This window comes from Macaca fascicularis, chromosome 11 (genome assembly GCF_037993035.2).
Source record: "Macaca fascicularis isolate 582-1 chromosome 11, T2T-MFA8v1.1".
Taxonomy (NCBI): domain Eukaryota; kingdom Metazoa; phylum Chordata; class Mammalia; order Primates; family Cercopithecidae; genus Macaca; species Macaca fascicularis.
In genome coordinates, this window is record NC_088385.1 from 456,052 (window position 1) to 478,344 (window position 22,293).

Consider the following 22,293-nt stretch of genomic DNA (forward strand, 5'->3'; position numbering starts at 1 on the left):
GAGGATGTTTTAAGAGCAGCAGGGAGGGAACAGGAGTGTGCATGGAGCCCAAAATTTCTAAGAGGGTGATCTGGGGAGGCCTCACAGTGCAGGAGACCTTGCAGGACAGACCTGTGGAAAGTGGGCAGAGTCGGTAGGGAGAGGAGGGCCTGGGTTGAGGAAAGAGCAGGCTAGGCCTGAGGTTGTCGGGTGCCTGCATGGGCCTCTGGGCAGCACCAGGATCTGAAGGGACCAGAGGACAGGCCAGTGTGGCTTGTGTGGGATCTGTGACTCCGAGTCAGCAGAGAAGATGCCTGAATTACATCCTGATAGGTGCACCCTGACTTTGAAGCTGAGGACACCCGAGACATGGAGGTGGGGTGGAGGTTGGGGCAGAGCAGGGGATGAGGAGGGAGCCTGTTTCGGTCCAGGTCAAAGGTGGTGGCCTGGCCCTAGTGGCTCCAGATGCAATGAAGAGCCAATGGGGACTTTCCTGAGGGACTTAGATGCCAGGGTGGAAGAGCACTGCAAGGCTTCAGCCTGAGCCCCTGGGAGGATGGAGTCACCAGGAGCTGAGGTAAGGAAGACTGAGCGATGGGGGGTTGTGTGGGGGGTGCAGAGGCCTGAGCTCAGTTTGGCCCCTGCAGATTTGAGATGCCCACTCCATGCACAGGCCGAGACAGCAGAGAAGGGGAAGAGGCTGCAGCTCAGGTAGCCCTGGGATGTGCAGCCCCACATGCTGGGGCACTGGGTCATGGTGTCCTCATGGCTGGGAGCTGCTTCCCTCCTGGGATGCCAGAACTCCTTTAGGGCACATCGGCAACTCCTGCGCTCACCACTGAGGGGAAGTGGGAAGGGCAGCTGTCCCTATGCATGTTCTCCTTCACCTTGTCCTAGGCAGGTCCCAGGCAGCACCACCCTCCCAAGTGGCTCCCCTTGGCCGCTGTCTCTAGTGTTCACAGCCAGACCCTAGAAGAGGGCTGGACTCAGCGGCTCACTTCTGATGAATAGAACCAGGCAAAAGAGATGGCGGTCTCTCCTGAGATTGGATTGGGAGGAGCTGAGGTTCTGTCCACTGGAACTCTCCCCCTGGCTCTTGGTAGGTGCTAGTTCTGGCAAAGTCAGTCACCCGCCCAGGGCAGAGGGTAACCTGAAGCTGATGCCACAGAGAGACTGGGGCCTTCAGTCCAACAGCCTGCAAGCAACAGAATCCTGCCAGCAACACAGAAGTGAGCATGGAAGCAGCTCCTCCCCTGATGAGCCTGAGCCTTCAGAAGACACAGCAGCCCTAGGCAGACACCTGCTGCAGCCCTGGAGAGCCCCTGGGGCAGAGGGCCCAGTGAAGCCTGCCTGAACTCCTGGCCCAAGGAGTAATCATTCCTGGGGTATAAGTGTGTGCTGGTGTGGGCCTTTGGAGTAATCTGTCAAGGGACAATAAAGAACAAGCACACACCTCAGGTCCTACTAGGTGGAAGCTGTACGGTCAGCACGGCATGTAATATCTTCCTCTTGAATTAGAAGATTCATTGCTAAGGCCAAAGTTAAGAAAAAAAAACAAAAACAAAAACCTCTAGTTGTAGCAACATTGAAATACATGACTTTCAAAAAAAAAAAAAAAGCCATAGCTATTCTTTTCCATCTTTGCTACAGGTATATATTAATATATGTTAATTCCCTGACTGACTGAGCAATGGGCCAAACTCATAAGAACAGATGTGTGAGGACCGTCAGTGACCACCCTGACCCCAGCCCTTATACACAGACAAACTTTTGAACATAATCGATAACCTTGGGGGTCTTGACACTCTAAATTTTATTGTTTTTCATTAGCTATTTCTATTCCCTAAACAATACCTGTTCATCGCAGAGAAAAATGGCATTGCCTATACTAAGCAAAAGAAAGGAAATAAAATGCTCAGAAACATTTACATATGTATGCAGACTCACACACACACACACACACACACACACACACACGCACGCACTCACACACAGGCTCGCACTGCGTCTAGGCCTGCCTTTTCACTTATTTGTATGTCCTGAACATATTTCCATGTCAGTAGACACATATCTTTGTAGTGGTAACAGCAACTAAATATTATTGCAGCGCATATTTTTACCATCATTTATTTAACTCATCATGTTTGAACTGTTAGGTTGTATCTATCATTTTCTGTATTACAGACAATTTGATGACAAATGACCAATCCCCTAATGTTCAATATAAAAATATCAATTGTATGAGATAACGGGTATTTGGCTAAAATAAAATTCAGTGTGGCCCACCTTCTCCACATGTAACATGCTCTAAAAAGGCATGAATAATTAAATTAGCCCTTCTATTCTCCAGCACAGATCCTGAGCCCAACTGTGGGTGCAGGTGCTTAGAGCCTCGGTCTGCTCTTCTGCCCGCCAGAAGGCAAAGGCCACTCAACTGCCACCTTAAGACAGCCAGGATTCGCCTCTCCCTTTTAATTAATAGAATAATGCTCAGGTTCACTGCATGAGAGCAGCGCTCTCTGACTTTGCATTCATCAGGATAACCTAGGTGGTTTGTTTAAAACTACACATTTCCTGGCTGAGCTCCCAGGAACTGGACTTCAGTGGTTTAATGGGGGTGTGCATAGGACAGGTGATTCTGAGGACCACGAGGGGTTAGGAATTTCGCCGTTAATTCTGGCCAAGGGAGAGATTAGACCATCCAGCATTGTCTGCAGCATATATATTTTTTTCCTCTTTTGCAATGAATATTTGATGCTCAGCAGGATGAGCCCCAGGATGAGGCACACATCCAAGAAAAATCCATGCCTCTCCATCTTTTCCCCAGGATTGCCCTTTGGTGAGACTCTCCTTTGCGATTGCTTCACTTTCCCGGGTTCACAGAACAAACCTCTTCTTAGTCTCTTTTGTTGTTTCCTATCTGTTCAACAAACACCCACTGCGCAGGACCATCCTCCGGAAAGCCCTCGAGTGGGGCCGTTTGGGAGCCCTTCTTCGTGGGGTGAGCACTGAAGGAACTGGGATCCCATAAGCCCGTGCTTTTGTAGGGGCTGCTCCCTCTCCCATCGCAGGTAACTGGCACCAGGCTGCTAAGCTGTGGATGGGCAACTGGCACAGCACTTTGGATGTGCGTATTTCAGCCCGTGGAGTTGGCCGGTGAAGTCAGCCGAGGTCGGCACAGCGTACAGCAGCGCGCCTGTCCATAGGGAGGAAGGGTCGTCCCGCCTCCCCGCCAGGTCAGTCCCGTTGCGCCTCCTCCTGTCCCACTCTGACTTTCGCGCGCCCAGGCGTCTCTGAGGGTAGCGCCCCGATACTCTCCCCCACCCCAAGGATTCTTCTCCCCACGGGACGGGCTGGGGGCCCGGGAGCGCCACAGACCCCGTGGACCCGGGAAATCGCTGCTTCGTCATAGCTAAGTTCGCCGCGCTCAGCTTTTCCCACCACCTGGAGGATCCACTCTCCGTGCGTCCTGCTCGACCTCAGGCTGCAGAGAAACGTGGGGGCGGGGATCGAGGAAGCCGCCCGCAGAGGCTCCTAGCGCAGCCCCAGGAGGAATCCTGCCGCCACCAAGAAGCTGTGCGCCCGGCCGGGCTCGGCGCTGACAACAGCCGGATCTACCGGGCCTGCCGCGAGCCTCCGCGTCCAGGTGGGGTCTCCGCGCCCCAATTCCACCCCGCCCCGCCACCGGCGCTCCCCGCAAGTGCGGGGTTTCCACCAGCCCCGGCGTTCGCGCCCACTCACGGTCTCCCTTGCCCCCCCGACCCCGGGAGATGCTCCCGGCGTTCTATTCCGCCCTGCCTTGGCCCGCCTAGCGAACGATGTGACCCCGCCCCCTTGCGGTCTCCCCTCCCCCGGTCGCTGCCCCTGCCCCCACCTGTGGCGCTCCGGGCATCTCTAAAGGCCCCAACCAGAGTCCTCCAACGCACCCGCGAGGCTAGCGCACCGGCAACGCGGCCCCACCCCCAGGGACTCCGCCCACTTGTGGTGCTACCCCCGCCTCCGCGACCTCACCCACCGCTAGCGCGGCAGCCACCTACGACGACCCCCGCGTAGGTCCTCCTGCCCACACCCGCCCCCGGCCAGCCCCTGCCCCTTTCTCTGCCCCTTTCCCTGCCCCTGCCCCTGCCCCTAGCCGCGCCCCCACCCCCGCAGCCCCTCCTGTGCGCTTGGGCCCCGCCCGTCAAAGCCCTTCGACGCTAGGGCCGGGCGGGGGCGCGGGCGGGGCAGCGTTTCCGAGTCGGGCGCGCGGCGGCAGGGTCTCCATTGCCTGCTGCGCACCCGGACTAGCGGCTGCCCTGGGCCTCCTCGCCTTGGACGCGGACGACTCCCGGGCCCCCAAGGGCTCCTTGCGGAAGTTCCTGGAGCACCTCTCCGGGGCCGGCAAGGCCATCGGCGTGCTGACCAGCGGGGGACATGCTCAAGGTGCGCGCCCCACTCTGGGCGGCGAGGGAGGGACGGACGGAGAAGGGGAGAAGAGGGAGAAGGGGAGAACAGGGGAAGGGGATGGGGGAACCGGGCAGAAGAGGGGGAAGCGATGGGAGGACCCGGGGAAAGGTGGGGAAGCGATGGGAAGAACTGGGGAGAAGAGCGGGGAAGCGATGGGAAGAACTGGGGAGAAGCCCGTGCCCGGGAGCGGCAGGGGTACCTGCGGGGCGGCGGGAGCCGGCAAGGCAGCCCCGGGGTCCTTGCCGGGTGGGGCGGAGGAGGAAGGAACATGGCGGTAGGAACCTCCATTCGGAAAATAGTGAGCTTTCCACCCTCTCCGGTTTATGTTTTAAATTGAGCCTGGTAGAGGGGGTCGCCTGGAACACCTTCCGGGGTCGTTCTGCCTCTGAGCTGTAGGATGGCGCCGGGCTTCCCCTCCGAATCCTGGGTACAGCGCGATCACTTCTTAAGTTGCCCCCGCCCCCCAACTCCGCCCCACGCCACCCCCCAGCATGTCGAGGAAGAAACGGCCGGATCCCGGCGGGCCTCCTGTCGCCTCGGGCCCCCCGCGGCGTGGGCGGGGTCCCGGCTGCTGCAATGCGGGAAACGGCAGGGGTGCTCTGGGTTCCCGCTTGGCGTCTCCGAGGCAGTCCGGCAGCCCCTCGCGTTTCCGCTGGAAGATTTTAAAAAAGGGTTTCCTGCGCTCGCATGACAAAAACCGAAAACTAAAATGGGTCCCAGGCCCTCCCCGCCAGCCTCCGCGGACGGGAAGGACCAGGAAGCGGGGACTCCAGGACGTCAGCGGCGCCGCAGCGCGGGCTCTGGGCTTCCCCTGTCCTGTAATGTGGAAAGGGCTCTCCAGGAGGGGCCGAGCCTGGGCCCACGACGCAGGCGCTCCGGGAGGACATTTAACATTGAAGAGCGAGAGGTGGTGGAGACTGCGCTCCCCAGCCCCCGGGTGCACGTAGGGGCACCGGTGCCCGGGTTCAGGAGGGTGAGGCCTTCTTGGCCAGGTAGCCTTGTTAAATCTATCTGAAAATCACAGATAACTAAGTATCAAGTCGTCACAGATCATTTTAGTATCCTGAATGAGATGGCTACGGAAAACACGAAAACATCGTTACTGGTTACGTGCATGATGCATCCAAAACATTGTTACCTGCACAGTGGCAGCACTGATATCTGTGGGCTTTTGAACGTGTGGACTGGAGTGTTAAGAGCCCTTCAGAGTTATGACAGTAGTTTGATTTGAATGTTCTTTTCTTGGCGAATAAATGCTGTACATTGAATTTACCCAGGAAACTAGGAAGGTGAACCCACACGAAGGACACAGGCCTGTGGGCTGCTCCAGGCGCCCTTAGGGCGTTGCAGGGCCTGAGCCATGCGCTTCCTGCTCAGCCTCCTGAGAGCCGTGACGGCGTCTCTGTTCTGCCTCACACTGGACCCGCTAGTTTCATATTCTTGTTATGGTTCCGAGGCTACAAGCGGTTGGATTCTGTGAGACACTCTCTGTCTTCCTCCTCCAGCTGCTTTCAAATGGGTCGTCTTTTTTTAGAACTGATTTTTTAAGCAGTGATTGATGGGGTGAGTTGTAGTGCTGTCCTGAACTGCAGAGGGAGCGCACTGAGGAACCTGGGTTTTGATGCTGTGCACATCAGCTGAGTCACCAGCCCAGGGCCCTGTCAGTCCCATTATTAAGCTCATTTCTTGCTCTTGTCATCGTTACTCAGACGCCTTAAAAAAAAAGCAAACTCCTGCTTGCCGTCACTGGCTGAGTTTGGCAAATGGGTGTTTACCCTGGAAAGAGGGGCATTTTGTCCTCTGGAACGTCTAAGGCGCCCTTTGGTGAGGTGGTCTGTTTCTGACCACTCTATCCCGTGGGCGTCCTTCCTGCTTCCACCTTCCCTTTCCGAACGCCTCCGCCTGCAGGGCTTTAACTTTCCTTCTGTGTGTGTGCCACGCAGAGGTTATGACTGTTGTGCCAGTGCCCTGTTTTTTCTCTTTCTTTCTTTCTTTCTTTTTTTTTTTTTTTTGGTGAGGGCCCAAAACTTGCTGCATCTCAAAAGAAGCAATTGCATCCATTTGTTCGCGATGAGCATAAACTGCTCTTTAAGGGATACTAATTGGTAAACCCGGCTGCTGTGGGTAGAAAGACAGAGGTGGCTGCGGAAGCAGGGCTCTGCCTCTTGGAAGCCTGCACAACCTTCCTGCTTTCTTTCTTCAATATCCGCGGGGGGGGGGGGTGGGTGGTTAATTTTAATAAGCCCTGGAAACCAACAAAGCAGGAAAGTGCTAAGACATTGAGGTGTGAGCCTCTCATTCTTCCTTCACTGAGGAAGGAAGGAACCAGTTGCCTCTTCGTTTTGGGGCTGCAGGGTATGTTTGGCAGAGACACTGGCCCTTTGTGCTGTGTGACTCATGAATTGAGATAGTTCTTTACTAAGTGTTTTGTGCAGTAGGTATGAAAATGGGGAAAGAGGGAGCACTGTCCGGGGTGGAGAGGCGTGGAGAGACGCTGTGATACATAGCGAGTCCTTTTCTTCTGGGCTCCTGGTTTTCAATCTTTTTCTTCTTTTTTTCCTAACAGGTTGAAAGATGATTTTTGTGTCTTAATTAAAAGATTGAAGACTGTGGGTCAGACCCAAACTAATTCCATTGGCATCAAAGAAAAGGATTCTTTACATATTTATCTATAGGCACAATTAATTTTTTTATTTTTTGCTGAATTATCTGGTTAGTCAAATCATACATTAGAGAAGTAATATTAAAAATTAAAAAATAAAAAATGTATCTGTAAACATATCCCCCTTCCATTCCAGTCTTTGTCTCTGTGTAATTTTAGAACCTTGGGCCATGATGTACATAGAGTTTATATTCTTTTAATATCTTGCTACTTCATTGTTTTCATGTTTAATCTTTGGGTTGATGTATCACAGGTTACTTGACCGTTTCTTACAGGTGTTTGGTTTAGTTTTTTTTTTCCCTTAACGCTAATGTAAATTTGAGTGTTTGGATGGTAGTTTTAGCAGAATTTAAGGCAGAGTCTCAGTTAGGGTGATGGATCGATTTATAGTCCCTAGTTTGAGGAGGGAGGTGGCAATATGCCCTTTCTTCTAAAATTGATATGTTAAATCACAATGGACATTTACACGATTTTGAGCACTTGGGACTCCCCTGGGGTTCACTGGTATTGCACGGTCAGGGCTGGGGATCTTCTGCTGGAGAGGCCCCCAGCGTGCCCAGCGCAGGGTCCTGAGTGTGTTGCTGCAGGACAAGCTCTGGGCTTTGCCCTGCAGCGGCTGTCGCTCTGGGAAGAGCTGGCTGCTCCAGGAATGAGGCCTATGCTCTGAAGCTCACAGTCAGCAGACCAGCAAAGGTCAGCACAGATGACCTTATATGAATCATTCATTTAACAAGCATTCATGGAATACACATTCCATGCAGTTGGAACTTAGAGTGGAAGGCCATCAGTTCACTGTTGTCTCAGCAGAACTTTGTCCCTGGGTCCCTGTTGAACTTAGAGTGGAAGGCCATCTGCTCACTATTGTCTGAGCAGAGCTTGGTCCCTGGGTCCCTGTTGAACTTAGAGTGGAAGGCCATCAACTCACTGTTGTCTGAGCAGAGCTTGGTCCCTGGGTCCCTGTTGAACTTAGAGTGGAAGGCCATCAGCTCACTGTTGTCTGAGCAGAGCTTGGTCTCTGGCTCCCTGTTGTAGCCTCCGCTCCTAGGAGGTGCACGGTGAGTGTTGGGGGACCCTCCACAGGCACAATTGCTGAACAAGGACCCCTCCCAAGGGTGTCAGCCCTAGGCCCTGAGCTCTGAAGAGGAGGAAGGCATTCCTGGGGCCATCTCCCCTTCTGGATACTGAGCTCTGCACAGAGAGAAACTCTTCCACATTCACTGCAGTGAAGTTCATACTTTAGAGACTGGGGCCTGCATTCCCCAGAATTTCCATGGCCACAGGTGGTGGCTGCACCATGCGACTGGTGTCTATGTTCCCTGGAATTTCCGTGGCCATAGATGGTGGCTGTACCATGTGACTGGGGTCTGCATTCCCTGGAATTTCCGTGACTGCAGGTGGTGGCTGCACCATGCGACTGGAGTCTGTGTTCCCCAGGATTTCTATGACCACAGGTGGTAGCTGCACCATGCGACTGGAGTCTGTGTTCCCCAGGATTTCTGTGACCACAGGTGGTAGCTGTACCATGTAACTGAGGGTCTGCGTTCCCCTGAATTTCCGTGGCCATAGGTGGTGGCTGTACCATGGGAATGAGGGTCTCTGTTCTCTGGAATTTCCATGGCCATAGGTAGTGGCTATACCATGCGACTGGGGTCTGCGTTCTCCAGAATTTCTGTGGCTGCAGGCTGTGGCTGCACCATGCGACTGGGGTATGCATTCCTCGGAATTTCCGTGGCCATATATGGTGGCTGTACCATGTGACTGAGGGTCTGCATTCCTTGGAATTTCCATGGCCATAGATAGTGGCTGTACCATGTGTCTGAGGGTCTGCGTTCTCTGGAATTTCTGTGGCTGCAGATAGTGGCTGTACCATGTGACTGAGGGTCTGCATTCCTGGAATCTCTGTGGTCGCACATGGTGGCTGTACCATACAACTGGGGTCTACATTCCCTGGAATTTCCTTGGCCACAGGCGGTGGCTGCACCATGCATCAGGTCTTCTGTCTCAGGAGTTGGTGCCATTGTCTCTGTTACTCCCTCGCCTGATACACAGAGGCAGTTCCTGACTTTATCACTCCCAGGAAACACACAGGCATCTGTTTTGGATCCTTGTTTTATTTCCCCATCACCTTTCTCATCAAAGGGAAATTCACATCCCTCTAAAGCTGAAAATGGTGTGGGGCCCCCTGGTGGTCTTTCCAAGGCATTATCAGCAGGTAAATTAGATCATGTGGGCCAGTGTACCTGAAATGAAAACAGAAAGGTAAGTCGTGTCACTAAGCTTTGGTGGGAGATTCAGGGTCTTTGTTAGTGGCAGAATCATCCAAAGTAAGTTGTTTGTTCACTGCAGATCTAGATGGTTGGCTGTGTCAGGATTAAACTTAGCCAGTGTCGACAGAGTGTCGCTTAATCCTCACAGAAGCGTGTCAAGTACATTGAAGAATAGCTGCCAAGTCTGCTATTGTCGGGAGAGAGGCAGGTACGTCTCTCGCTTAGCCCAGTGCTGCAGGAGGCCAGGCTCACGTCAGGCTGTGCGTGTGAGTGGGTTGGATTTTTAGCACTCTGGGACGGTAAAGCACAAACATCTATTTTTAACTTGTGGGTGACCTTCTTTTGTGCTGCTTGAGTCTCTGTGGGCCTTTCTCTGTTTCCTTCCTGAGGAGTCTGTGCCAGGGTCCCAAGCGTTCTCTGGGCTGCACCTCCGCGCCTGCCCAGTGAGGAGCCTCCTCCTGGTGGCTGTGGGACTGGGCTGGGCCCACACTGTCAGCATCGTCTGGGGTAAGCAAGCCCGTCCTTCCACACCTCAGTGTCCCCAGCTGTTGAACAGGGCTAATCAACTGACCGTCAGGATTAATGGGGATCAGATGCGCTCATCTCATAGCCCTGCTTGGTAAATAGCCACTTCCACTCTGTCCTCCAATGTGCTACTCTAGACTTTTTCTTTACCTCCATTTAGCCAGGTGATTCGAGGTGACAGTGACTATCAAGAGGGATGTACAGAGGAAACCAGTGGAAGAGAGCTCGAGGAGCAGACATGGGCGCATGGAGCACAGTGCGGGGAGCACGGCTGCAGGGAGCATAGGCATGGGGAGCACAGATAGGTGTAGGGAGCATGGGCGTGGAGAGGACGGGTGCGGGGAGAACGGGTGTGGGGAGCACGGGCGTGTGAAGCATGGGTGCGGGGAGCACGGGTGCTGGGAGCACAGGGCATGGAGAGCATGTGTGTACTTGCTCTGCTCTGACAGAGGCTGCCGAGCATGTACTCTGTGCTCAGATGGGTCAGAGCCTCAGTGCCTCTTTTAAAAAAAAAAAAAAAATCTTTTTTTAAAGATAGGACTTCTGTCTTCCTGGTGGCCCCTTTTAGTCGATACTCTTTTAAGCCTGCTTTTCCAGAGAAAAGCTAGGAAGGATGGCCTATATAGGTTCCAGTCTGGGCATATCTGGAAGAATGGGTCTTTTTTAGGTTTGAGTCTGGCGTACCTGGGGACATCTTTGAACCTCCACTCAGAGTCCCAGAACCACGTGTAGAGGCTCCCCAAATGTCTGCTGGGACTTTCCCCTCTGCTCGCGGATGATGAAGAGCAGAAGCTCACCCTGCCACGACCTCTGGGGTCCTCCTTCCTGGAGGGCAGTGCCTTGGTGACCAGCGTGTGTAGGAGTCTGAGCTGGCACCTTCGGGCTATGCTGTGCAGCGGGGGCTCATGCCATGGGGCATTCTTGTGTTCTGCACCGGGACTGGTGACGTTGGGCATCCTCGTGCAGTGTGGACCACATGAGGTGCACATGAGCCAGACAGCTCCCGGAATTCGGAGCCTGGCTCTGTCTCAGGCCACCCACCTGTCTGTGGCATTTTTGAGGGATTGTGGGGACCGTATGAGTCTGTGTCCCCACCCTCACTGGCTGGACACCTGTGCCAGGCTGGAGCTTTATGTTTCACCATCCCCTGTTCCGAGTTGTGTGAATATTTATTTTCATTACCTACTCTCATGAGCTTTCCTTTTTTTAAAAAAAAAAAAATCGGAGACAGACTTTGAAGTCCCCTGGCCCCACCGTTCGTGGACCTAATGGTATTGCAGAAATTATGACTTCAATTATGTATAATAACTGGGGCTACTTTAAAAGTCATGTAAAGGAACAAGGTGGAGTAGCCATTTCAAGCTGTACATCATGCTGGATTCTTAAGTGAACATTATCAGGCTTTCAACACATTTTCTCTTTTTATTTACTTTGGAGAATATAACGGATGCTCAGAAGCTGTTGAGATTTAGTAAGAGGAAGTTATCCTTAAGAAGCTATTTAAGCAAGGGGACAGTTGGAGTAAACGTAAATTATGAACACACACCTATTCCAAACCAGAGAAATAAAAGCATCAACTGTACTGGGGTTGAAACTTGGGTGCTAGTGTGTCTTTCCTGCCCACAGTGACTGTGGCAGTGCTGTGGGCAGGAAATTCTGGAAAGAAGACTCGGTGCCAGTGGTAATTTTTGTGACGATTCATTTGCTTTCAGCTCAAGTGACTATAGTCTTACTTGCAAATGGCTAGGTCTCCACCAATGGACCACAACACTGACATAGGACACATGAGAAATGACCCTTGGGTTTTTAACAATTATTATTTTTAATGGACACATTATAGTACATATCCATGGGATACAGTATGATATTTCAATACATGTTTTTCGTGTGTAATTAGCAACTCAGGGTAATTAGCATGTCCATCATCTCAAACATTTGTCATTTCTTAATGCTGGGAATATTTAAAATCCTCTCTTCTAGCTGCTTGAAAATATACAATAAATTGTAAACTATAGTCACCCTACAAGGCTATAGCACACTAACCCTTATTTTTACTATCTAGATGTAATTTTGTATCCATTAGACAACCTCTCGCTTTCTGCCTTCCCGCCGCCCTTTCCTGTCTCTAGAAGCCACTGTTCTACCTTCCGAGGGTAGAATATCGTTTTCCTCATAGAGATCTTTAACCTTCTTGGTTAGATTTCTTCTGAGGTATTTTTATTTTTATTTTATATTTTTGTAGTTAAATGGGATTGCTTTCTTGATTTCTTTTTTCACTGGCTCATTGTTGGTCTATAGAAATGCTGCTGATTTTTATATGTTGATTTTGTATTCTGTAACTTTACTGAATTTGTTTATCAATTCAAAGAGATTTTTGCTGGAGTCTTTTTTTTTTTTTTTAATATATAGGAGCACATTGTCTGAAAACAGACAATTAGAGTGCCTCCTTTCCACTTTGGGTGCCCTTGATTTCTTTCTCTTGCCTGACTGCTCTTGACTAGGACGTTCAGTGCTGTGTTGAATAGGAGTGGCACAAGTGGGCGTCCTTGTCTTGTTACAGATCTCAGAGAAAAAGCTCTTAGTGTTTCCCCATTCCCCATTATGTTAGCTGTGGGTTTGTCACATATAGCCTTTATTGTGTTGAGGTATTTTTCCTTCAGTGCCTCTTTTGTTGAGACTTTCTATCATGAAGCAGCGTTGAATTTTATCAAATGCTTTTTCTGTATCTATCGAAATGATATTATGGTTTTTGTCCTTAATTCTGTTGATGTGATGTAGCATGATTATTGATTTGTGTTTGTTCAGCAATCCTTGCATCCTGGGATAAATCCCACTTGATCATGGTGTATAATCTTTTTGATTTGCTGTTGGATTCAGTTTGTTAGTATTTTGTTGAGGATTTTTGCATCTGTGTTCATCAGGGATATTGACCTATAGTTTTCTCTTTTTATTGTGTCCTTGTCTTATTTTGGTATCAGGGTAATGCTGGTCTTGAAGAATGAACTTGGCAGGATTCCCTCCTCTTCAATACTTTTGGAATAGTTTGAGAAGAATTGAAACAAAAATGTGTAGAATTCAACTGCGAAGTCACCTAGTTCTGGGCTTTTCTTTGTTGGGAGACTTTTTATTATTACTTAGTCATACATGTTACTCATTATTGGTCTGTTTTAGGATTTCCGTTTCTTCTTGGTTCCATCTTGGTAGGTTGTATGTGTCCGGGAATTTATCCATTTCTTCTAGGTTTTCCAATCTGTTGACATATAGTTGTTCAAAATAGTCTGTAATGATCCCTTGTATTTCTGTGGTATCAACTGTCATTCTCCTTTTCTGTTTCTAATTTTATTTCTTTCGGATTTCTTTTTGTTTGCTTAGTGTAGCTAATGGTTTGTCTATTTTATTTATCTTTTCAAAAAACCAACATTTTTTTCTTCATTTTTATATTTGTTAGTTTCAAGTTTATTTAGTTCCTCTTTGATCTTTGTTATTTCTTTTCTTCTACCACTTTTGGATTTGATTTGTTCTTGCTCTTCTAGCTCATTGCAGTTCCTTGTTAGGTTGTTTATTTTAAATCTGTTTTTTAAATGTAGGAGTTCATTGTTATAAACTTTCCTCTTAATACTGCTTTTGCTGTATACCATAAACTTTGATATGTTGTGTTTCTGTTTTCATTTATTTCAAGAAATTTTTAAATTTCCTTCTTCATTTCTTCATTGACCCATTGGCTATTCAAGGGCATATTGTTTAATTTCTATGTATTGATACAGTTTTGAAAGTTCTCCTTGTTGTTGATTTTTTTTAAAATTAAACTTTGTGTTCTAGGGTACATGTTCACAATGTGCGGGTTTATTACATATGTATTCGCGTGCCAAGTTGGTATGCTGCACGCATTAACTCATCATTTACATTAGGTATATCTCCTAATGCTATCCCTCCCCCCTCCCTCCTCCCCCCTCCCCACAACAGGCCCCAGTGTGTGATGTTTCCTTTCCTGTGTCCAAGTGATCTCACTGTTCATTTCCCACCTATGAGTGAGAACATGCGGTGTTTAGTTTTCTGTCCTTGCGATAGTTTGCTGAGAATGATGGTTTCCAGCTCCATCCATGTCCCTACAAAGGACATGAACTCATCCTTTTTTATGGCTGCATAGTATACCATGGTGTATATGTGCCACATTTTCTTAATCCAGTCTGTCATTGATGGATATTTGGGTTAGTTCCAAGTCTTTGCTGTTGTGAATAGTGCCGCAATAAACATACGTGTGCATGTGTCTTTATAGAAACATGATTTATAATCCTTTGGGTATATACCCAGTATTGGGATGGCTGGGTCAAATGGTATTTCTAGTACTAGATCCTTGAGGAATCACCACACTGTCTTCCACAATGGTTGAACTAGTTTACCGTCCCACCAACAGTGTAAAAGTGTTCCTATTTCTCCACATCCTCTCCAGCACCTGTTGTTTCCTGACTTTTTAATGATCACCATTCTAACTGGTGTGAGATGGTATCTCATTGTGGTTTTGATTTGCATTTCTCTGATGGCGAGTGATTATTGTAGCAGGACTAGCCTCAGACAAAACATGATGGGAGGCTACATGTATCAGCTAACAGAACAAAACGTTTTACACTGCTTTCTCAAACAATGTCTGGAATTTACAGATAACACTAGTAGTTTTGGTCAGGGGTTAATATTATTATTATTATTTTAACCACCAGGGCCAGGTGGTGGTGCCAAGGTCGTCTAGCTATTTATCTTACTTCTGTTTCTTTCTAACTTTTTGTTTTCTCCCCCTTCTCCTGTCTTATAAACTAGGGAAAAGGGGAGACAGGGAAAAGCTGGGAAAGACAACAGGAGAAGTGGTGGTCTCATTCTATATTATGAGCATTTTTTCATGTCTCTATTGGCTGCATAAATGTCTTCTTTTGAGAAGTGTCTGTTCCTTGTTGTTGATTTATAGCTTTATTCTGTTAGAGTCTGAGAATATCCTAGATGTTATTTCAATTTTAGAAAAAATGTATTGAGAATTCTTTTGTAGCCTAGCATGTGGTGGATTCTAGAGAATGTTCCATGTGCTGAGAAGAATGTGCATTTTGTATCTGTTGGATGAAATGTTCTGTAAATGTCTGTTAGGTCCATTTGGTCTACACTGGACTTTAAATTTGATGTTTTGTTGTTATTTTTTGTCTAGATGACCTCCAGTACTGACAGTGGGATTTTGAAGCTCCTACTATTGTTGTGTTGGTGTCTCCCTGTCTCTCTCTATACATATATATGTATATATAAATTTATTTGAGACAGAGTTTTGCTCTTGTTTCCTAGGCTGGAGGGCAGAGGTGCAATCTCAACTCATTGCAACCTCCACCTCCTGAGTTCAAGTGATTCTCCTGCCTCAGCCTCCCAAGTAGCTGGGATTACAGGCATGTGCCACCATGCTGGGCTAATTTTTTGTATTAGTAGAGACAGGGTTTCACCATATTGGCCAGGCTGGTCTTAAACTCCTGACCTCAGGTGATCCACCTGCCTCCACATCCCTCCCAAAATGCTGGGATTATGGGCGTGAGGCACCACGCCCGACCTCTCTCTCTATTTAGATCTACTAATATTTGCTTTATATATCTGAGTGCTTTGTTGTTGGGTGCACATATACTCGTAATTGTTATATCCTTTTGCTATTTTGATCTCTTTATTATATAATTACCTTTTTGTCTCCTTTTTACAGTTTTTGACTTAAATTGTGATTGATCTGAAATAAATATGGCTACTCTTGCTTACTTTTGATTTCCATTAATGTGGAATGTGTTTTTCCATCCCTTCACATTTAGTCTATGTGTGTCTTTGCAGCTGAACTGAGTTTTTTGTAGGCAGCATATAGTCGGTTTTTCTTGTTTTAAATTCATTCAGGCCGTCTCTATCTTTTAATTGGGAATCTTGGGATTATTTTGCTATTGATATCACAGTCCAGACATTAAGATTTTCTCACTTAAGTCGCTTGTACACAAATTAATATGAAGAGGAAGTAGAGTTTTTCTTTTGTCCTTTTGAAGAGAGTGATGGATTATTATTTTGACTTCATGCAAGTGAGGGACTCACCATGCCTGTTGGGATTTTAGAATTTCTTTCCTGTTATTAGGAACAGCAATGATCTGTAATGGGTTCCTGGAATCATCCAGTGATGGTCTGAATATCTTAAAAGTTTCCTTTCATGTCTCATTTTCTATTTCTCCCCTAGTAGCCATGCACCCGGGGCAGGACATGGCCTTACATTTCCTTGGTTTCTTGATGATTTCTTAGGTTTAGTGTTTGACACAGTTAGGATTCTGGATAAAATCAGCCCTTCTGGGAAGTGTGTAAGTCAAACAAGGACTTTCTGGTGGCGTTATACAGGTTTCCCATGCCCCGTGAGTACAGGAATAGCCCCCTGGGGAAGGAGAATGGGCACATGATGGCAGGGAGCCATTCTTGGATGGTCCCATCGTTCTGCAGGAATTGTCATGCAGGAAGAAGAAGCACATGGCGACTGAGCTGGTAGTGATTCTGCTGATACTTTTGATCGTTATGATTTGCTCCTGAAAGGTGATGTGGGATGAACTGCAATATTTAGAATGCTGACATTCCTTGAAACAAAGATATAGAAAAAGGCTTATAATTGCATGATGCCTTGTAGTTTTCAGCTGCTCTCATGTGGATCCTTTTTCGTCCTTCTGAAATGCTTTCCCAGGAGAGAGCGTTGTTCTTCGTGTATAGATGAGGAGCCTGGGTTTCAAATGGTTAGGAATTCAGTGCACGCATTGGAATCTTTAGTTTCCTGGAACATTTTCTATTCAAGTATAGACCACATGGCCTCTAAAGGCTGGCTCATTCTTAACACCGCGATTGGGGATCCAGCTTCACCTCTGGGGTGGGTGGCAGGAACTCACAGCCATCCTGGGTGCTCTGGGGTGGGGTGGCTGAGCTGTGGCAGCCCCTCCCAGCTGAGCAGCAAGGCTGGGGAAAGCTCATTCCATTCCCCTTGGTTCTAACCAGGTAGAGGCTTACACTGCACATTTCCTTAGCTGGGAACCTTTAGAACTTTACATTTAAATCTGGTCTGTGATCCAGGGGGTAGACACATGGGTATTCACTGTACAATTCCTACATTTTTTGTATATTTAAAAAATTTTTTTATGTGTCGTGGATGACAAAAGAAATGAGACCCCTTTGAGTTAGCTTTTCTGTATAGCATCTTCTAGAATCAGGAGGCTGGACAGGGTTTAGTTTCATCAGAAATCTGAATCTTTCTGGTCAAGAGACGGCACTATTAAGTTCTTGGTTGTGTGGTTTCTGGGAAAGAAATATTCTAAATGAGTTCCAGGAATCACCTCTGTGGGATTTCTACAGGAAAAGTGACCACTCTTGAAGCTTCGCTGTCACTAACAAGAATAATGGTGATGGTTTCTAAGCTGTCTCCAGCCAATCTTTAGTTCTTTTATGCAGAGTGCTTTTATTCCAAGTGAAGTGCCCTTCTGTTTAATAGTGACCTGCAGTTATTACAGGGATTGCAGCTGCATTTGATGGACGTGAACCTGCTCATCTCTGGCTCCCCAGCTTCGCCTCTGGGGTGCGTGGCAGGAGCTCCACAGCCATCCTGAGTGCTCTGGGGTGGGAAGTCTCTAGGGGGAGTGGACAGTGCATGGCCGGGACGTTCCTGTCCGACGTTCCACACTGGTGTATGGGCGTCTCTGCCCTGTTTCCTCCGTCCGTGCGTCTGTGGCGTTTCCTCTGTTCGTGCATCTGTGGACTGTTTTCTCCGTGTGTGCCTCTGTGGCACGTTTTCTCCGTCCATGCGTCTGTGGCGTTTCTTCCATCCGTGCGTCAGTGGCGTTTCTTTCGTCCCTGCGTCTGTGGCACTTTTCCTCCCTCCGTGCGTCTGTGGCACTTTTCTTCCCTCCATGCGTCTGTGGTGTTTCCTCCGTCCGTGCGTCTGTGGTGTTTTCTCCGTCTGTGGATCTGTGGTGTTTCCTCTGTGAGTCTGTGGCCTGTTTCCTCCATCCACGCTGAAGGCCGTCACTTCTCTCTAGTCACCACTTACTGATCGCTCCCTGTGTGCTGAGCCTGTGTCAGGCGTGTGGCGTGTGTCACCTGTGTGGCAGGGGTTTGCGTGACACACAGGGACACACGCTTGGGGAGCTGCAGTGATGGGGTCATAGCCACGCAGCTCAGCCCTCGGTCTGAGGGTCTTGGTGCCCACCCAGCTCTTCCCGAAGCAGCCTCGGGGCAGATCTCAGCTCTGCTTTCTCTCCTCGAGGTACCTCATGAAGTAAACTAAGCAAATCGAAAGTAGGAAACAGTTGTGAAATGAGGCCTGGGTTCAAGTGTGTGTGTTCATTTCTCTTTACATGTTTACTTCATGTACCCCCAATGATATACTTTCCAGCTGGTATAACAATTAATTACCAGCCATTACTGGTACAAAATTCCATGAAGGATATTTGAGGAGGGCATAGTCTCAAAAACATGCTTAATTTTCACAGTTGTGATTTGCATGATAAAGCTGTCAGGACTGTGACCTTCTTTTGTTATCTTATTTTTATTTTTAGACCCTTGGGAGGAAGTTATTTAGTGATTACTTATAATTGTGAAAATAATGTAATGATTACAGAATCTCATTAGAATAAATACTATATTTTCTGTTCCTTATGTCAATGAAATCATCTTAATCCAGGCCGATGTTGGCAGGAATTGTCATGTTTAAAATGGGTAAGATATTTATGTGATGTGACGACCTCCCGTATTGTCTCTGGAACATATCAGAACTTTCATCTCAATTCTCACTTGTTGACACCCTACCTTGTTTTGTAATTATTCTTGTTTGCATCAGAATTTTGAATCCACGTACCTGAGATGATACTTACGTATGCATGTACGCATGCATGTGTGTGCATGTGTGTACGCGTGTGTATGTGCGTGTCCACGTGTCCATGTGCACGTGTATATGCATGTATGTGTGTGCATGTGTACGTGTGTATATGAGTGTACGTGTATGTGCATATGCGTGTGTATGCATGTATGTGCATATGTGTGCATGCATGTGTGCTCATGCACACACGTGTATGTGTATGCACATATGTACACGCGTGTGTACATGTATAGGTACGTGTATGCATGTGTATGCATCTGTGTGCACACAGATATACCTTTTCCTTTCATACAGGCTGTTTTGAGTATTGCTGTTAGGTAGTGACAACTTTCTGTTTCCTCAGTCAGAAAATGGGTAGCTCATCATTAATAAAGATGAGCATTCAACATCAAGAATAACTAAATACAAATGAAATTGTCATATTAAATAAATAAATTCTAAAACAAAGGCAATGTTCTGTACTATGTGTTCACATTGAACTTTCTTATAAAAATTGGTGTGAATGTTTCCCACTTATTGGAAATCACATGACTAGTTTAAGCCAAAACGTGGAATATTAATTAATTCTGTTTTCAGATCACTTTTGCATATTTATGATTGATCTGTTCTGCTGTTCTGGAAGCTCTGAAAACCACTCTGTCTTACTCTAGCTGATGCCACGGTTGTGAGAATTCAGGGAAACAAGGTGTTTGCCAGTTTAAGTATTTTAGATCTCAAACTGCCTCTTTTCTGCATCATAAACCAGTCTTAAAGAAAGACATAGTGTGACTTGTAGTGGATTATGTCAGTTTTATTTTCTGTGGCTGAATCATCACTCTACATTGTGAATTAATGTTATTTTTCAGATCGTCTTCATAACACAGGGAGGTTCTCCAGTGTTGAGTGCAGGTTCAGTGAAAGTACTAACACTGTTACTACGGACTTAAACAGACTTGTTTTCTGAGGTGATAACCTTGGAGTCAGGCATTCAGTGTCCGCCCATCTCTTGGTTCCGAGTTCTCGGTCCCCTCCCGCTCTCCTCCCCCTGTACCCTTACTACTGTCTTACCTTCTTTTTGACTCCTAGGCCCTCGGAAGATGGTGTGTTGGGGGCAGGTGCCTGCTGTGAAACTTTGATAACTTTGGGAGAGAACTTTTTCTTTGGAGCAAGACCCCTCTCAATAAACTTTCAGTAGCCTGAGTATCATCTGTTGTGTGAACTATTTGTGGAAAATGTTCAGCATTTTTCCTTGGATTTTGACTGATCTTTCTCCACCTGCCAGTTTCTTCTCAGTTTGCCATGTCTGTACCCTCACCAACCCGTTCCAGCCCTGGTTACGTGTAAAGTATTTGAAGCAGAGCTCTGCAGATGAGAGAGTGTGTGTCACCCCCCGAGTTCCCGTCCTGGCCTCTGAGTGTCGGTTGTGTTTTGTTCCGAGGGACGACTCTGAGGCTCCTGGCCCCTGTTTTGGAGTACCCCACGGCAAAGTGGGTGTAAAATGAAAAATGGGTTTATGCTGTATTATTATAATTCATAGAGTAGATGATAAAAATGCTTGAATCTGAACAGCAGCTGAAAATGAGGACATGGTACCAGTTTGAATGTTGGACGACTTTCTTGAAAAAAGTTTTCATCGAATTTAGAAACTGTGCGTGTGCTGTTTTCTATTTCATACTTAGAATCTGTATAGTGTGTGTTGTATGAATGTGTTGTATGAGTGTGTTGTGTTGTATGTGAGTTACATGGGTTGTATGTGTGTTGTATGTGCATATTGTGTTGAGTTGCACTTATTGTATGTTTGAGTGTTGTGTGTTGTATGAGTGTGTTGTGCGTGTATTTGTGAGTTGCATGCTTTGTATGTTGTATGAGTGTTGTGTGTTGTATGTGTGTATGTGTATGTCGTATATGAGTTGCATGTATTGTGTGTGATGTATGAGTGTTGTGTGTTGTATCAGTGTGTTGTACATGTGTTTATGTGTTGCATGTGTTGTGTGTTGTATGAGTGTTGTGTGTTGTGAGTGAATTGTACATGTATTTGTGTTGAGTTGCGTGTGTTGTGTGTATGTTGTATGTGTTATATGTTGTATGAGTGTGTTGTACGTGCATGCTGTGTTGTGCGTGAGTTGCATGTGTTGTATGTGTTGTATGAGTGTATTGTATGTGTATGTTGTGTTGTGAGTTGCATGTATTGTGTGTACATTGTATGAGTGTTGTGTTGTACGAGTGTGTTGTACGTGCATGTTGTGTTGAACGTGAGTTGCATGTGTTGTACGTGAGCTGTATGAGTGTGTTGTATGTGTATGTTGTGAGTTGCATGTATTGTATGTATGTTGTATGAGTGTTGTGTGTGCATGTTGTGTTGTGAGTTACGTGTGTTGTGTGTTGTATGAGTGTTGTGTGTTGTATGAGTGTGTTGCATGTGCATGTTGTATGTGAGTTGTGTGTTGTGTGTGCTGTATGAGTGCATTGTTCATGCGTGTTGTGTTGTATGTAACTTACGTGTGCTGTATGTGTGTATGAGTGTGTTGTACGCACATGTGTGTTGTGAGTTGCATGTATTGGTTATGTGTCGTATGAGTGTGTTATAAATGCACATTGTGTTGTGAGTTGCATGTATTGGGTATGTGTTGTATAGGTTGTGTGTGTTTGTGTGCAGTGTGTGTTGTCAGTGTTGTATAAGCACATTGTACATGCGTGTTGTGTTGTGTTGCATGTGAGTTGCATGTTTTCAGTGTGTGCCATGTGAGAGGCGGGGCATCCACATGACTGCTCCTCAGTGAGTCCTGCCTTGCAGCCCCTTCGAGCTTGTATCTTCCCGAGCAGCCTAGAAGCAGCAGCCAGTTTGCCTCTGCCCCTCCCCAGGAGGCCTCAGCCAGGTCCTGTGCTCAGCCCCCCGCTGGGCAGTCTGCCTCTCTTGTCTCTCTCTCTTCTCTCTCATCGTCCTCCTGCGCCTCCTCCTTCTCGGGACCTGCATCCTTCCTCTGTGCTTCCTGGCAAGCCACACCTGGGACGTTGGAGTTCAGGCTGTCCTCGAAACCGTTTGCTCCTCCCTGAAGAGCGCCCCCCTTGACTGGCCGTGAGCAGCTGGAGTGGATTGCAGGGAAGGGAGGTGGGTGTTCCTGTAGAGACGCCAGGGTCTTACCTGGGGAGAAGGGAGCCTGCACTGGGCAGGCTGCCCTCCTGAGGAAGGGGATGGGGTGGGAGGAGGCTCTCGTGGACAAGGGGCCCACCTCCTGCCCTCCTTCCCTCTATCCCAGTCTGTTGTGAGGGAAGGCGGGACCCTAGGTGATTTCTATGCAGATCTTCAATTATCCACGCTGTGAAACAAATACTTCTGTTTTTAAGATCATAGGAAATCTCCTTTGTTTGTCTGCCTTTTATTTTATTTTACGTTATTTTTTTTTGAGAAGGAGTTGCCCAGGCTAGAGTGCGGTGGTGTGATCTTGGCTCACTGCAACCTCCACCTCCCAGGTTCAAGCAATTCTCCTGCTTCAGCCTCCTAGGTAGCTGGGATTACAGGTGCCCGCCACCACATCCGG

General features: G+C 47.7%; 1 long non-coding RNA gene across 1 annotated transcript in view; it reads left to right on the forward strand.

Moving 5' to 3' along the window:
- The first annotated feature begins 4,171 nt into the window (after positions 1–4,171).
- Positions 4,172–22,293, forward strand: part of LOC135966129 (uncharacterized) — a 43,545-nt gene continuing 25,423 nt past the window's right edge. Inside the window, exon 1 of the long non-coding RNA XR_010579233.2 lies at positions 4,172–4,401. This is a non-coding gene — a long non-coding RNA (uncharacterized lncRNA). The remainder of the gene's footprint in view (positions 4,402–22,293) is intronic.